The sequence below is a fragment of the Lissotriton vulgaris genome, chromosome 2_1, assembly GCF_964263255.1.
Source record: "Lissotriton vulgaris chromosome 2_1, aLisVul1.2, whole genome shotgun sequence".
NCBI classification, from domain to species: Eukaryota; Metazoa; Chordata; class Amphibia; order Caudata; family Salamandridae; genus Lissotriton; species Lissotriton vulgaris.
The window spans coordinates 1,069,510,295-1,069,525,815 of NC_141687.1; positions in this window are offsets into that span (position 1 = coordinate 1,069,510,295).

The following is a 15,521-nucleotide window of genomic DNA, read 5'->3' on the forward strand; positions in this document are numbered from 1 at the left end:
CCCCGGGTCAGATACAAGGTTCAATGGTTATACTTTCAAAGGGAGCACTTGCACCGTGGCCCTAGTTAGCAGGGGTACAGCACTCAGCGCGTCTTAGTCCAGCAGAAAAAAGGAGGCATACATGAAGAGGGCAAAAAAGTGGATGGGGGACCCACGCCAAGGATGCCAGGTCTAACAACCACCCAGTGCAGCAATATTTTTTTGTTAAAGATGTTTAAGCAACAATATGGCAAACAGTATTTTTGATTTTCTGACATACAACCACTTTTCCAATCTGAAACTCAATTGATTTTTTCTCTTTTGGTGGCTCCCAAGTGATCAGGACTGAACTTTGGGAGTAGAGGGGCACACATCCACCATCTATCTTTCCCCAGCCACTTCAAGATGTGGTGTGATGATACCCCATGTTTGGTGGGATGATGTCTCGTGTTTGGTAGAATGATGCCCCATGTTTGGAGAGATGACGTCTCTGCTTTGGTGGGATGAAGCCCCGTGTTTGATGGGATGACGTCTCTTCTTTGGTGGTATGATGGGCCATGTTTGGTGGGATGGCGTCTCTTCTTTGGTGGGATGACTTTGGTGGGATGACGTCTCTTCTTTGGTGGAATGATGCCCCATGTTTGGTGGGATGATGTCTTGTGTTTGGTAGAATGATGCCCCATGTTTGGAGGGATGAGGTCTCTTCTTTGGTGGGATGATGCCCCATGTTTAGTGGGATGAAGTCTCTTCTTTGGTGGGATGATGCCCCATGTTTGGTGGGATGACGTCTCTTCTTTGGTGGGATGATGCCTCATGTTTGGTGGGATTACGTCTCTTCTTTGGTGGGATGATGCCCCATGTTTGGTGGGATGACGTCTCTTCTTTGGTGGGATGATGCCTCATGTTTGGTGGGATGACGTCTCTTCTTTGGTGGGATGATGCCCCATGTTTGGTGGGATGACGTCTCTTCTTTGGTGGGATGATGCCTCATGTTTGGGGGGATGACGTCTCTTTTTTGGTGGGATGATTCCCCATGTTTGGTGGGATAATGCCCCATGTTTAGTGGGATGATACCCTATGTTTGTTGGGGTGGTGTCTCATGTTTGGTGGCATTTTGTTTCATTATTAACTGATGATTTATTTTCTCCACTCATCTTACTTATTGATGTCAGAATTATGTATTGTATTGTATTGTATATTTGTATAGCGCTTTACTGTCACCCCAAGGGCATCCTGGCGCTTGAGATCACTGTCAGCAACAGAACCAACATCTTAAACTGCCCTAGGGAACAAGTGGGTCTTCAGCGCTTTTTTAAATGGTAGAAAGTTCCTTTGACCTCGTAAAAGGAGTGGCAGAGAATTCCAGAGTTTAGCCGCTGCAACACTAAACGAGCGTCCACCCATCCTCACTCTCTGGAATCTCGGTACCACCACCAACCACGCAGAAGAAGAGCGCAGACATCGCGCGGACGAATACCATGAAAACATATTCTGCAGTGGGACCGGGCCCTGTCCGTGCAAAGCCCTGAACACCAGGCAGGCAGCTTTGTACTGATCACGTAAATGGACCGGCAGCCAATGTAAGTCCAGAAGAGCAGCAGTGGAGGAGCTGAAGTTAGGGCGAGAGAGGGCCAGCTTGGCCGCCATGTTCTGCACCTGGTGCAGCTTGCATAGCAACGTTTTAGGGGCTTCCAGAAGTAGAGCGTTACAATAGTCTAAACGACTTAAGATGGTCCCACGCACTACTTCTGGTCTAGACTGTTCAGGTAAAAGGGGCAAAACTTTAAGGAGCATGCGCAACAGCATCATGCATGTAGCCGTGGTCTTATTTACGTGTATATCCAGCTGCAAGTTAGGCCCAAAAGTAACCCTAAATTACGTGCAGACTCAGCGGCTGACACTGTCTCAGGAAAGGTCGAGGGCCAAAAGTTGTCGGGGAGTGAGCGCGGTATTTTATCAGAAGAACAGTAAAGCACCTCCGTTTTTTTGCTGTTAAACTGAAGGGAGTTAGATCGGAGCCAGTCAGCTGTAGCTGACATACAGCGGTGGAATGTTTCCAACGGGACCGAGTTATTTCCTTCCAGTGAAAAGACCAATTGGGTATCATCAGCATAATTGAATGCTGAGATACCGAATGATTTTATCAGATGGACCAGAGGGCGAAGGTAAAGGTTGAAAAGTATGGGGCTGATGGCCGAGCCCTGTGGTACCCCCTGCCCCACATTCCTCACCTCCGATCTAAATGGGGGCAGGGCCACCACCTGCCGTCGGTTGTTCAAATAAGAGACCAACCAATCCCTTGCCAGCCCGGTGACCCCGCACTCTTCCAGTCTCCTGATGAGGGTAGAGTGGCAGACCGTGTCGAACGCGGCCGACATGTCGAGCAGCACTAAAAAGGCTGCCCGACCCATGTCAACCCGCGAATGAAGGTTGTCCAACACGGCCACCAGCGCAGATTCAGTCCTATGCGCTGGACGGAAGGCAAATTGTGCCTCATCAAACCAGGTGTTCTCTTCCAGGAAACCGGACAGGGCGCGGGTCACTAACTTCTCCATGATTTTGATAGGGAACGGCAGCAAGGAGATGGGTCTATAATTAGACTGGCAGGCAGGGTCCAATGTGGGTTTCTTTAAAAGAGGTGACACCACTGCCAGCTTCCAGCACTCGGGAACGATTGCAGTGTCAAAGGACTGGAGGCAGATGGAATGCAAGGGCTGGAAAAGTTCATCTTGGAACACCTTCCAGAATTTAGGAGGCAATGGGTCCAATGGGGAACCCGATGACACAGTTAGTGCCAATTTACAGAACTCCTCGTAGGACGGGCATGGGAAGCAACAGAGCTGGGGTCGACTGGGGTAGACCGCCAAGGCTTCCATGCTGGGAGAGCAACAACTCCGCTGGGGTCGACTGGGCACAGCGTCCCGGGCTCCCAGACTGAGAGAGGGACCATCCAGCTGGGGTCGACTGGGCGCAACGTCCGGAGCTCCCAGACTGAGAGAGGGACCACCCAGCTGGGGTCGACTGGGCGCAACATCCGGAGCTCCCAGACTGAGAGAAGGACCATCCAGCTGGGGTCGACTGGGCGAGACGTCCGGAGCTCCCAAGCAGAGAGTCATGTGACTCTGCTGGGGTCGACTGGGCGAGACGTCCGGAGCTCCCAGACCAGAGGAGGACGGTGCTGGGCGCTTTAGTCCCTCCAAAATCGTGGCAATCTTCTCTTCAAAGGCACTTGCCAAAGACTCACATAAAGCCTGCGATGCGGGAACATTGTTTGCCGCGCAGGTAGGATGCGTCAGGTCGTTGACGATTTTAAACAGCGCCTGCGATCCTAGTTTAAATTACACCTGAAACTTCACTTGCCAATCGTCAATGACATGGTGAGTTATTTAGAGCGTCTAGGGATACAGTGTCCTGAATTCACACAAATATCAATTCTCACCCTACATTGACACAGGTTCACCACTCATCGAACTCACAGGGCACTCCGCTCACCCATCACTCACACAGCTCACCCTCCCTTTCCATGAACATATTGGACACCCTGCTGCCACATGGGCACCCCATTTACCTTGCACTCATTTAGGCACACCTTCCACCCCGCACTCACAACGCTAACCATGTATTCACACCACTCACTGTCACCCCATGGGCACACCTTTCACACAGCACAAATTAAAATACTCAACACTTGTAAACATGCACATATACCTACAAATGCACCCACGGAGTATCTGTTCTTCCCATAGTACTCGTTGCCCTTCAGTTCCATCTGTAACCACAGGGTGGTGCCAGAGAGAAGGGTGTATAGAGACTGTGGGGTGGAATGGGAAGGGAGATTGGGCTGAGGCTGTGAGGGCTGGTGTGAGGCGAGAACCATCTTAGTCTGAGGGGGTGAGCCAGCAGGGAGTGGTCCTGTAGTCTGGCAGGGGAAAGCAGGCGAAAGCTGCTGGTTGGGGAGCAAGCAGCACAGGCTAAGGGTGAAGCAATGCATCTGAGGCTGTGGGCTGGTGTAAGAGCTGAGTGGGAGCAGCAGGCTAAGGTATGATGAGGGTGGGCACAGCCTGTAGATGTACTAGTTGGTAGTGAACTTGAGCCTTGTTGGCCTTCATATATATATATATATTGTTTGGGAGTTTTATATAGCGCAAACTAGACCCAAAGGTATCAGAGCGCTTTACATGAGCACTAGTTACGTTACAGAAGGACACATACATTTTTGTTAGGCGCGAGGAGACCGCCCTAGCCGTTAGGCCACATTCTCTCCCCCTTCAAGCTTTCTGCTGTGAAGGAAAGAGTTGGGGTACCAGTGGCCGGACTTGTTTTCACTGCTTCTGAAGCCACAATGTAGACCAGCATCTGTACCATTGCCCTGCATAAGGGTAGTGCACTGCAGGGGCTGCTACTGGGGGGAAGATTGAGCTGAGGCTGTAGGGATTAGCATGAGACAGGGGAGATGGTTATGGAGGAGCCGCAGTGGTTAATTTGTAAAAAAACAAATAAGTGCTGGGGCTCTCGTCAGGTGGCAGCCTGCACCAGCCCATTTCCTCTGTAACACTGCCTGAAACAGAGCCAACTACTAATTAGGCAGTGGGGAAAGGGTGTGGAATAATGACCAGAGCTGCAGACCTCAGAGCTGGGGAACCAGGTTTGGGTTTCGACATCAGCTCAACATCCTGTGATTCAGGGCAAATCACTTAGGGCCATATGTAGGTAGCTTAATACCAGTCAGTAACGGCCGAAAATCGGTAAATCTGCCGTTACCGACTGGCATTTAGCTTTTTCTAATGTAGGTGGCTGGATTTAAGGATTTGGTAATTTACCGAATCGGTAATTTAAGGAATCGGTAAATTACCGAACCCTTAAAATACTGAATCAGTAAATTACCGAATCCTTAAATCCTATGTAGGGAGCACTAAAGTGAGTGCATTTTTTATTTAAGGATTCGTTATTTACCACCAACTACAAGTTGGTGGTAAATATCGAAAACCTTTAAAAAAGCAATTTTGTGGCAGACATACAGGGCATGTATGTGTGCCACATGTGCACACATGCACGATTCAGGGGTGCAACAGGGTGTCAATGTGACACCCTGCCACCCTTGAATATGTTCCCCCTATTATCGATTCGGTATTTACCGAATCAGTAATAGTGAATGGCTTCCCATTCATTCCTATGGGCCTGCAGGTCCATCGGAATGAATGGGAATTACCGAATCGGTAAATACCGAATCGGTGATACCTAATATTACCGAATCGGTAAAATGTACTGAATTTTTACCTACATACTATTTACCGATTCTTAAATACCGAATCGGTAAAATTCGGTATTTAAAAATCGGTAAATAGAGATTACCTACATATGGCTCTAAATCTTCCTGTGCCTACGAAAAATAAGTGTGTCCTTTACTGGCGCTCATGAAACTACTGCGCCGGTGTTGATGATTAAATGTCAGTACTGAGGACCAGAAACCACTGGCTCAAATTAAGCACTGAGGAGCTGGTGTATTTGGAGAGAGTGAACTGAGGCTGTGAGTTGGTGTGGGAGGAGTGAGTGTTGGTAGGAGGTTTTTGGGGATGTCCACCCATAGGCTAAGGCTGCAGCAAACAGCACATTAATTGGATTGCCGGAAAGGGTGGGTAGGTGTGTTTTCTGGACTTCATAAATTCAGATGGGGAAGAAAAAACATAAAGAAGCTCAGACTTCATCCCGCTCTGTGCAGCAACCATTTTAATGTGGGACAAAACCTTATCGGAAAGCTCTATTCACCAATACTTCTACCAGTCATACTGTTAACGGCTCACAGAGCAATACTGTTAGCCAGTACTATCACACCATGATTTTGGGGCGTTCCTCTTGCACACTGCTATGTCATTACATTTTTATGGGGTAGTCATGTTAGGTAAGGTAATAACCCTAAGGAGCAATAGGAGTGCAGAAAACACTCTGAAGCTAATTCACAAAGGTAAACGTAGACCTGGAGTCTAAGTTTAGACTTGAGGTCTAAGGGCTCAATTCACAAAGGTAAATTCAGACCTGAAGTCTAAGGGCCCAATTCACAAAGGTAAATTCAGACCTGAAGTGTAAGGGCCCAATTCACAAAGGTAAATTCAGACCTGAAGTGTAAGGGCCAAATTCGCAAAGGTAGACTTAGACTTCAGGTCTAACTTTACCTTTGTGAACTGGGCCTTTAGAATTCAGGTCTAAAGTTAGACTTCAGGTCTAAACGTAGACTTCAGGTCTAACTTTACCTTTGTGATCTCGGCCCTAAGACTTCAGGTCTAAACTTAGACTTCAGGTCTAACTTTACCTTTGTGAAATCAGCCCTTAGACTTCAGGTCTAAACTTAGACCTCAGGTCTTACTTTACCTTTGTGAACTGGACCCTTAGACTTCAAGTCCAAACTTAGAATTCAGGTCTAACTTAACCTTTGTGATCTCGACCCTAAGACTTCAGGTCTAACTTTACCATTGTGAAATCAGTCTTAGACTTCAGGTCTAAACGTAGACTTCAGGTCTAATTTTCCCTTTGTGAACTGGGCCCTTAGACTTCAGGTCTAACTTTCCCTTTGTGAACTGGACCCTTACACTTCAGGTCTAAACTTAGACTTCAGGTCTAATTTTACCTTTGTAAATTGGGCTCTTAGACTCCAGGTCTAAACTTAGACTTCTTTACTATTGTGAATAGGACCCTCTTTCTCTGCAGCAGCATATATTCACTGCCCAATCACGTGCTTTACTCAAGGTAACCAAAATGGGTTGAGCCAACACCTTCTCTTAGTTGTGCCCTTCATAGGTCTTTTTCTGTTGATCACACAAGTTCTAGTGGCAGCTGCACTATCAAGCCAAATCTAAAAAAGTAAGTCTCTGAAGTACTGAGATACACCCATGAAGGTGCTGAAAAACAATCTAAAGAACTATTCAAGTGCATTAACTCTTCAACAATTAAGCATGGAGTTCTATAATGTGGCGGGGAGAACTGGTGAACATCAGTAAAGTATTTCAAAAACAGTATAAGTTTAATTTAAAATCCCCCTGTTCTCACTCCTTTGATTTAAGTCTTTAGTGCCAAGAATTTTGCACCATTTCTTTCTGCATCCATTGTGCCCTTGACTACTATTGGTAATGTAGTATTGAGTGAATCGTAGTGACTATATAGAGTTAGGAGTCACACAGTGCATAGTTGGTCAGTTTGAGTACATACATACTCTTTCTATTAGGGGACATGTGTCAGACCCTTTCAGTGGGCGTGGTGTAAGTATGGGCTACTTAGACCTCACTTTTAAACTGGAGTTGTTTGCCTCTGATGTCCAGAAAGCCATCCTATTAAATCTGCAAAAACTGGGTCAAGTACATCCTCTGCCGCACTTCAGTGGTATCCATGGGAAACAGTCACAGGCTTTTTAGGGAGGTAGTGTGGGGTGTACAAAATCAGAACTCAACCAGCCAGCAGAACAATTTGTTTGCCCAGTACATGGCTTAACTTGGATACGTTGAGAACTCACTAGAAATAGGATGTCACATAGGTATTAGTAGCAGGTGCATTAATATACATTGGCGCATGAACTACTGTGCCTTGGGATAATGCCCATTTTAAGTCTCGCCTGAGCCAGCTCATGTGCTGAGCTGGAGAGACATTTAGTAGCTGGCTTTTTAAAGTTCTACTTTTGCCGGCCACCAGCTTGCTGTCACGCGCACAAGCGCGTGCGACATGCACAGCTGTCATCTGACTTTCGTGCCGCACGACCGTGTCAGTTTCACGGCCGCGCGCGGCCATTGCTTGTTATCAGTGTGACCATAGCAGATGACGCAACTAACTCGAAGGTACAGCCCCCCAAATGTTTTCAGGTTGAACTTATAAATCAACGACTTAACATAAGGCTCGCAATGTACAGTAAACACATTCTTCATTGTAATGACGCAGAGGGCCAACAAAGCAGATCGTAGGTAAACTGTTCGCTGTACGGGGTTAGCGTGAATCAATCTCCGACGGATTACTTGCTAACAGTCTTGAAGGCCCAGCGGATTAGTTATTTCTTCACAATGGAAACCGCTTTTGCTCTGCCTCTCCATATCGACTCGTGGAGCCGGAGAGGCACCCTAAAATCCACAAAGAAAAAAATCTTCTAGCTGGGTAGTTTACTTACAAGTCGAATATGAAGGAACTAGTCCTCTTCCACGTGACGGAGGGCGTGTTTTTAGGTCTCGCCTAACGACGTAGCGCATGCGTTGCTCGCCTTGGCGAGAACTATTGTTGCTGATTTGGTGGGCAAAGGGGGACAGAAGATGTGCACTCCGTATGCGTGTACATCTCTTGTCCCCGCGTAGGGCTGGTGTGCTTTCACTTTTGCACAGGACGCTTCCCCGTCGGCTCCAGATCATCTCTGAAGCTCCTGGGGACCCTGAACGGCGTCAGCAGTCTCAGGGTTGGCTCTAATTCCCCTCTAATTCCCCTACTCCTCAGTTTCGTCCATGTTTCCCTTCTCGCAATCATGTTGCTTCAACCCTTCCTGGCCCAGCACTCCCTGTGCACACACCCTGCATCATCTTACTCCTGTCGCGGCTGGATAGGCCATACATTTCAACATAACACCTGGGGAGCCCCTGATTTTGTTCTGCAGATTTGAGAAGGGCAAAGGGAGTTTGCTTCTGAGATAATACGTTATTAAGGAGAGTGCGGTGGTCTTGTGCACTGCCTGCACCCCTGCCCCCTCTGTTAGTCACTTCAGCTGCTCCCTCGTCCGAGTTCAAAAGAGAAGCAACAGGCAGTGGGGCTGCATCTTATTATAAATGACCGCGCAGCTTAACGGGTTCAAGCCCCTTCTGCAGAGCTCTATGTACAGCGTGATAGCTTCATTGTTATGCTTGACTCCAGCCTGTTATCCTTCCAAAATAAAAAAACAAGCATTTGCAATGCAATCGGTCTTGCATTTGCGAAATTTTCAGCTACTGGCATTGTAAATGACAATGCTTTTAGCTACGTGTTGATTTTAAAAACAGATAAATAAAAGGCATTGTCATTTACAATGCCAATAGCTTAAAATTTCACAAATGTGAGACCTATTGCATTGCAAATGCTTGTTTTCCTTGGAGTCACGCCTCATGTGTCAGTCAGCCACCCAGATCACTTCATTTCAGCCCCCATGGCCATAAAAGTACAAACAAGTTATAGCAACAATAAATAGATAAAAACATTCATAAAAACATAGTTACAGACCAGAGCTACATTTAAAAAAAAACATCTAAGTGCAATCTTAATCACAGATTTGAAAAAAGGAGTGCACATAGATACGACAACAGGATTTCCCCAGGATACATAGTCCAAGTGATATCAGGCAAATACAGGGGTACCTTCCTTCTAAGGCCCCACATAGCAGCTAAGGATTTGGCAACAGAAATGCCAACAATCAGGCGGCTATCCACCCTGAAAATGTCAAGGGCGACAGAATAATTACATACGTCTAGCAGCCTACATATAGTATCTAGCCAGGAGTGGTGGGGGTAGCGTAAGCTGGACACTAGGTGCCAGGGGAGGGCTACGCTCTGCCCGTGGAGTGTGCAGAGATTTGCCTACTCCACGGAGAAGGCAAATCTCTGCAGCTGAGCAGAGTTGACCAGCCCCCACCTCCACCCCACCTATTAAGAATTAATAAAAAATACATTAAAGGTGTAAGAAAAAAAACTTACCTTGACCGCGGCATCCCCGGGCGTCCTTGCGAAAAATCTGCATGCGGGTGTACGTGCGCATGCGCAGATCACCCTGAGACGGCGAGGAAGAGGACGGCAGCCCGGGGATGCCGTAGTCAAGGTAAGTCTTTTTTCTTTTACCTTTAATGTATTTTAATTAAGCAGGGCATGGAGAAGCTCCCCCACCTGCCCAATTGGAAGTGAACACTCTCAGTGGGAGGGTACCCATTCGGAACTGGAAGTAAAGCGTCCTGTCCAGCACAACAGACACCTGATTCACAAGTGAGCTTGAAATCGATATAATCTTTAGTAAGCGTAGAGCAGGCAGCTTTTCTGGATTCATTGGCCATTAGTGTTGCCCAGTAATGTTTTTTCGGAAAATCTTTGGACGGGAAATTAATGGAATCTGGCTGATCCCACAACTCAGGCATCCCGAGTCAGTGTAATGCCTCTTTGATTGTCATGAGTCAGGGGACCTTGCTGAAGTGGTCAGCCTTCATTACATCCTTAAGACAAATCACATAGTTTAGGGGTGGTCCATAGGCATCTCCAATAAAATAGGGGGCATAGACAGAGTTTACCCACAACCCTATTTAATCCCAGGTCCATAAAAAGTGAACAGAGTGGAGTGCTAGGAGGAAGATAGTCAAGATAATTTATTTCCAGTTATGGTTAATTCTTTATGGTTGGAAATGCTCCACAGTTCCACCCTGTATAGGGTGGAACCCAGTGCGTTGGCCTTGTAAAGCCGGAGTGATGGGTTTGGTGTATGAAGCTGAATACTCCTTAAGTAACACACCAGCGGTCTGCTTAAGTTTCAAGGCTGCCTTATTGATGTAGGGGTGCCAGGTCATACCCCCAGAAAATGTTACCCCAAGATAGGTAAAAGAATCAACTCTCTCCAGGGGGACTCCCCCCCAGGACTATACTCCCCTTGTACGATTTATGTGGATTGAACAACATCACTTTTGGTTTTAGAGGTGCTGATCTCCAAGACAAGCTAGGTGAAGCGAGTCAAAAGTGTCTGAAGCCCAACAAAGTGTTGTCTGCAAAGAGGAGAATCAGAGATTGGATTTGTGCCAAGGAGGGAGCATCTGTATCAAAGTGGGAAGGGAAGTGAACGATATCAATTATAAATTACAGGAATCATGTGGGGTCTAGAACACAACTCTGGCGAACACCTTTGCGAACTGCTAACCTATCAGTCAATTGTCTTTGCGCCCCCCCACATAATATTTGCGTAATGGTCCTCAGGTAAACGGATTAGTAATGATAGAATGTGAGGAGGCATAGCCAGATCAGAGAGTGATTTCCAAAGGCCAGCCGGGGGATCAAGTCAAAAGCCAATTTTAGATCGACAAAGGCAATGTAAAGGTTGCACTGGCCAATCACAATGGTTCTCCCAATAGATTAACACAAAACAGAAGGCCTGGTCGATGGTTGAGACCTTCCTGTGAACTGGGACTGAGGACATCTTGTTCCATAATCCAATCCCAGATTTTTGGCAGCAGAAAGAGGCAAAACACTTTTTGGAGGCAGTCTATTAAGATTATTGGTCTGCAATTGCTTGGTTGAGATAGGTTGCCTTTTTTATGAATGGGTAAAACTACTACGCCCTTCCAAGGATCAGGAATGGGTGCCCCATCAGTGATGGCATTAGCAATGGATAAAATATAGCTGCCCAATCCTCCAAATCAGATAAGAATATGTCAGCTGGAACACGCTCGGCACCACGAGACATCGTTTAGGGAGTCGATGATATCAGTGATATCAAACGTGGGAATGACACAGGAGGGAGGCGGAAGGACTTCGGTGGTAGCCTGTGTTGGAGTGGTAGAGTCACAAAGTCAGATGGAGCAGCGTTATTGATGGCTCCAATGTGGCTGAAGCGCACCACATACGACTAATTGCCAGAATTTGGTTGAATTTGTGGCTGAACATACATCCAGAAGGGCCCTCCACCTCTGTTCATCCCAGTTCCATTTAGCATTAGAAATGGTCATCTTGTAGGCCTTTCTCTACAGGGAAATGTGGACCAGATCCTTAGATTTGATGGCTGTTACTAGGGAATGATTGAGTTTGAGACATTATTTATTGAACCAGGATCGATTCTTATCAGTACTTTTCCTGTTGCGTGAAACAGGGATGGTGAAATTACCTAAAATGCGCTCAAAGGGGGCCTTATGAATATGCATTCAATTGGTCTGGTGTGTCAAACTGGTCGACCTCAATTTGAGCGAGGACTGTTTTAAGGTCCATATCTACGACAGATAATATATCAGGAAGAGCATCTACCTGATGTCATTTCAGGTGATGTTTGTCAGCAGTGAAGGTAATATCCCTGGTGTAAGAGGGCAGATCAAGATCTGAAGGGATGATCTCACAAAAGGCTTGGGTGGACAAAGAGAGGGGGCTGTCATTGCTTTCTGATCTTTCTAAAACAATCATATCGATTACAGATAGCCACGTCCTTGAGTCGACTAATATGTAATCCATTCGGCTCGCGTGATGTTGCTTGTTGTAAGTGTGGACACCTTTTAAATCAGATTTAGTTCTACCATTAAGGGCCCTGAGCCTGTGCTCCACTGTAAGTGCCTTTAATTGGAGAGCGGCTTTTGTCCATCTGTTTATTGGTGGAATATCTAACAAAGGAATAGCCCAAGCATAATCTTCATCCCTGATTAAATAAATTGTCGAGTGGCTCGAATGTTATGTTCAAGTCACTCGCTACAAAAGACAGTATTAGTAAAAGCACTATTCAAGAAAGTTTTCAAGCACCTGTTGTGGTACTGCAAATCTGGACCCCGCTGTTTTACAGATATCGAGGTCCAACACTCGTGTCATAAAATATCGTCGTACCATGACGAATTTGGTATCTACGAACCGGTAATGATCAGGACATTATCCCTATGTATTTGCGTCACGATTGAGTGATGCTAACACCCTTACATCGTAGTTTCCGTCCCGAACCCTCGGACTCCATTTTGTAAACGGCATCCATCTTATGGCTTGCCCTCATATAAGTCAATTGATTAAAGCCGAGCTTGATCTTAAAGGACACGTCCTCTGTAGCTGACTTCCCCATGACCTGGCCGAAGCTGCCTCCACTGCCTCCAGCCAAGCCTGTTCGGGCAGCTCCTCGCCCAGTGGCCGAGCAAGATATCATCAAGGCACAACATGTCATAAACCATCCACTACATACAGACCCTGTTTTCCATACGCATACACCTGTCCATGATTCTTGTTTACAACCCGTTTTATGATGGGAGGGTGCCCGACTTTATTGGTGTTTCATCGATATCTGATGGGAGTTCTGGATCTGGTGGGGTAATCCATCACCAACTGGACATCCAAAATATGTGCTGACCAGCATGACTTCGCTCTTTGTATTATTGTGGAAATATTTGTATAGCCATATCATAAACTCAAGAATTCTTGCCTACAGCTATTATTTATGTATATAAGGAGAAGGCTGGTTCTGTACAAACGAACAGTCTCCTGAGAACTTACAGCCCGTGTTGTCGTACTTCTAGGACGCATGTTACTTGGTTGCAGCCAATAAAACTCGATCACTGACTTCAACTAGAAGACTCTGTGTTTCTGTAAGTCCAGAACAGGGAGAACTCAGAGGTCTTCGGGTGTGATCCCCTGGCACCACCGGGTCTCTAAAAACCTGGCACCTCACTGTTGCATATGTAAAACCATACTGTCCCTGACCCCTCCTACATAGGCATTAAAGATGGTTATTCCGTGGTTACTTCCAGTGCTCAACTGGATACCCAAGATGTCAAGAGAAATAATGTTAAGTTGACGTATTCAACAGTTTAGTGAGGCTCTAACCCATATGACTAGACCCCAGAGGCTCTACCCCTCTGGCTAGGAATTGCAAGAATGAAAAAACTAGGATAACCTGGCCTGTGGATTGAATTCAGTGGCCAGGCTTCTTGTACTAGATATATATCATAATTGTCCATAAATTGGTTCCAATCTGGAAGAGTTACTTTGGATCTAAGTCCTGTCACATTCCAGGAGACAAAGAGCTGCTCGCTGGGCTTAGAAGATGGAGGTCCCTTGTGTATAGCACCATCACGGCTGGACTGGGAACCGAAACTGGCCCCGATAAACAGGCGTGCTAGTTTGGAAGCACCACTCCCATCTCACTGCTACAGCTTTTCTTACAGTGGGCCGATATTGCAGGTATGTAACAAAACCACCCACAGTAACAAAAACGGCCTCCCAGGGTCCAAACCCGGTCCCCACCCCAGCATCCCACTGGGTAAATGCCCGGTGCCCACTACAGCCATTCTGGCCCTGAGCCCCATTCCCAGACATCTCAGCAGCGATTACACTATTGGACACGGAAGGGACATAATTGTGAGGACCACTAGAGGAATATTCACTAGCAAGCGATGGATTAAAGTTAGTATTAGACATGATCAACACCTCAGAGGAAAAGGAATGAGTTGGATGGCCAGACCCCCTAGCATCCATTGGACAGCCAGGCAGAGCAGAATTTAATGTAAGCAAGAGTGATGGGTCAGAAGGTGGAACAGCTGCCCCCCTGAGGCAGTCATTATCACTAAGATGTGATGTGAAATTTACCCAACTCGAGGCGATATCAAGCGGTGACGATCCAAGCCAGATGTTCGTGAGGAGCTTCGTGTGAAAATTCCGGAGGACGGCCAGCCACTTCAGCGACCCCTGCATGTCGACGTGGTTCCGAAGGTCTTTGCTGCGAGGTTCCCCGCGTCCCGACGGCTACGAAGGACTGCTGCCCTGACTATCGCCCTGTTTTGGACACAGTGATCCTTGGTAGAGCGAAACGATAGACGAGTCTTCTAGTGACGTCACCGATCTTCAATATTCAGTTAAGTATAAGTGGAGCGTCTCCCAGTTCTTAGTTTGGTTCTTAGTTTGGTTCTTAGTTTGGTTCTTAGTTTTGGTATCCTAGAGATACCAAAACTCGTATTGGTACTTGCAAGCACCAAAACCGAGGGGTTCGTGTATTCACGACAATATCATAATTAGATAATCCCTTGAAGTTTGAAGCTAGACTAGTGAGCGAAGATGCCTGGTCTCAGCAGACTTGGAAACTTGTTTTGTCTTGGCTGTAGTAAGGACTCCCGATTAGAGGATTCGTGTCTGGTTCCTCCGATTGGAACTCCAACATATGAGTTATATATAAAGCATGGAGTAGGTCCTATCACGTATAACGAGGTATGGATGAAATACACTCGCAAGGATGGTGTTTGAAAATGGCCCCAACATGGTAGTTTTGACTCAGAAATATTAGATAACCTCAAGGTCAAATTGTTCAAGAAGAAAGCCCGGCTGGCGATGTTTGACTCTTTTCGCTTATGGCGCAAAGAAGCCAAACAGAAAGAAATGAAATTAGCAAAGAAAAACAAAAGAGGTATGTTGATGGTACAAGCTGCCATCGCATACAGGGATAATGAGGAAGAGCAGGAAAGTGAACAAATGCTCAGAAGCAAGAAACTAGCAATAGATAAATACTACCCGATGTTACCACATGGGGGACAAGACTCAAAGGGTACATCCGAGAAAGATCCACTAATGTCCCATTTATTGAGCTCACCACCCCCATATACATCAAGTGTTGTGGGACCCCCGAGACGTATTGTTATACAGCGCCCTAGCTCACGAAAAGCAGCTCTTGCACAAACACCAGCTCCTCTTCCGCTGGTTCCTTTTTCTCCGGCGCAGCCTTCTCAAGGGCCGCCGCCTTTGCTACATACTCCTTCTACTTCTACAACTTTGCCTACTGCTCCAACTATTCACTACGATACTACGTCTGCTACTGCCTCAACTTCCTCTGCTGTTGCCTCCACTTCCTCTTTA